This window comes from Ostrinia furnacalis, unplaced genomic scaffold (genome assembly GCF_004193835.3).
Source record: "Ostrinia furnacalis isolate ACB-3 unplaced genomic scaffold, ASM419383v2 OfSCF0412, whole genome shotgun sequence".
Lineage (NCBI taxonomy): Eukaryota > Metazoa > Arthropoda > Insecta > Lepidoptera > Crambidae > Ostrinia > Ostrinia furnacalis.
In genome coordinates, this window is record NW_021130651.1 from 1 (window position 1) to 2,265 (window position 2,265).

A 2,265-nucleotide genomic window follows, 5' to 3' on the forward strand; every position below is an offset into this window, starting at 1 on the left:
TAGGAGGTGGTGCACTCACATCTTTGCCACGCCCAAGCACCGCACTGTTGCATTTCGGGGTTCCTTTCGTTTCGCGGCGTCCCGATGCTGGAACGACCTGCCCCCACCACTGCGCGCCCTAAAGACAAGGAATACCTTTAAGAACAATTTTAAAAAACACTTGACACAAGCACAACAGTTACAGCATAGTTAACTTACATTTGGGGCAAGCGCGACGCGAGAAGGGGCATAATGGGTCTGCTCCGGCACTGGTGGGCCGCAATGGGCCGAGATTAATGCATGTTCATGACTGTCACTTCACCACACACCAGTGGGTACGCCTTGATAATGGGTGCGCCCTGCAATTTTAAAATTTTGAAGTTTTAGTTTTAGCTCTCGACTATTTTAAAAATAACCCATAGTAGCTATCTCACCGTCTTTTTTATGCGCATCACGCACGCAACATCGTCAAACGCTTCCTCACGAGGTCAATTTACACCGTCCAATTCCGACCAACAAACTGTGGAAGTTGGGAGGAAGGGACAGCATTTCTTCTTTACGCCTTGAGCGGTGCTTTGTCTGTCTTGCTGTGCACATTTTTGGTTCCACTCACATACTTTGTCCTAATTACAGTAATTCATCTTCCATAACCACAAACCACGTTTAATTACGTGTAATATTTGACGTGGTAGCTAGCACGCGGTCAGGGATGAGGATGAGGCACAGACAGAGCAGAGACACGCGACGCGTTTTTCTTTTTACGCAGAGTTCCTCTCATAGAGAAAAGTAATATAGATGACCCAAGCTGAACTGTCCCACCAAACTCAATGACAGGGGGGCGCTACCATCGTTCAACTATATGGTTTCCAACATGGCAAAAATCAGAACCAGCGATCCGGTATTGACGGTGGCGCCCCACTGTCAATGTCATCGATAGGACAGTTCACTATTTTGGAACTATATCTCGTGTCGTCTGCCACAGATTATGTGTGGCGCGAGTGCGATGTTCGGCGATTCGCCCGAGTCGCACACCGAAGTCACGGTAATACTATCTATACAGTATTCCAACTCGGCCATATTTTTGAAATAAATGTCAACTGCCGCGCGGTATGTCACCTTATGACAACATGCGATAGGGCTGCCCACCTGCAGACCCTATTTTCACTACATCTGCCTACTAAGAATTTCTATCTAGTTTTGTGAATGTATTTTGTAATTGTAATTAGGGTTCCGTAGCCAAAATGGCAAAAACGGAACCCTTATAGTTTCGTCATGTCCGTCTGTCCGTCTGTCCGTCTGTCCGTCTGTCCGTCTGTCCGTCTGTCCGTCTGTCACAGCCGATTTACTCGGAAACTATAAGTACTACAGTGATGAAATTTGATGGGAATATGTGTTGTATGAACCGCTACAAAATTATGACACTAAATAGTAAAAAAAAGAATTGGGGGTGGGGCCCCCCATACATGTAACTGAGGGATGAAAATTTTTTTTTCGATGTACATACCCGTGTGGGGTATCAATGGAAAGGTCTTTTAAAATGATATAAAGTTTTCTAAAAAACATTTTTCTTAAAGTGAACGGTTTTTGAGATATCAGCTCTCAAAGTCGTAAAAAGTATGTCCCCCCCCCTCTATTTTTATAACTACGGGGTATAAAATTCTAAAAAAAATAGAGGTGATGCATGCTAATTAACTCTTTCAACGATTTTTGGTTTGATCAAAGTATCTCTTATAGTTTTTGAGATAGGTTGATTTAACTGTAATTTTGGTTAAGTTATTGTGCTTACACTGAAAACGATGGCTGAACCTTATAAGATAGATCAAAAAATATACTACAGTATTGTACACCTTTTAAAATCCGCGATGATATAAAATCTTTATAATGTAGGTACTTTTTACGAGAAATATTAGCTTATTCAAGCAATACGCCATTAATCCTTATCCAGTAATGTACCTTAAATACATTGTGCATTTGATAAAGTTTAATATTACAAATGTGATTGTTGAGTAATAATAGGTTAAACATATCCATCGAACCAATATTTTTAAAACGCGTTAATCCTATAGATTATTATTACATCGATTCAAGAAGATCGGTCGCTCGCTGCGCTGCAGCGCGTGAGTTGCGGGGCGTGGTCTCGCGCGGGAGCGGGGATAAGATAGCTAACCGCGTCGACCCGAACGGGCAGACACGTGAGGGCAGACGTCGTTGTCACTTGTGCGCGCTAAGAGAATTTCATCGTTCCCATTTACTTCTTTCGCAAGTCGAATTTGGCGTTGAGACTTT

At 42.7% G+C, this 2,265-nt stretch overlaps 1 long non-coding RNA gene across 1 annotated transcript; it reads right to left on the reverse strand.

The window, feature by feature from the left end:
- Positions 1–22: 22 nt before the first annotated feature.
- LOC114364058 (uncharacterized) lies at positions 23–688 on the reverse strand. The gene is made up of 3 exons (XR_003656824.1): positions 414–688; positions 199–338; positions 23–118 (listed from the first exon to the last, which is right to left on the reverse strand). It is a non-coding gene; the product is annotated as an uncharacterized LOC114364058 (long non-coding RNA).
- Positions 689–2,265: the final 1,577 nt, after the last annotated feature.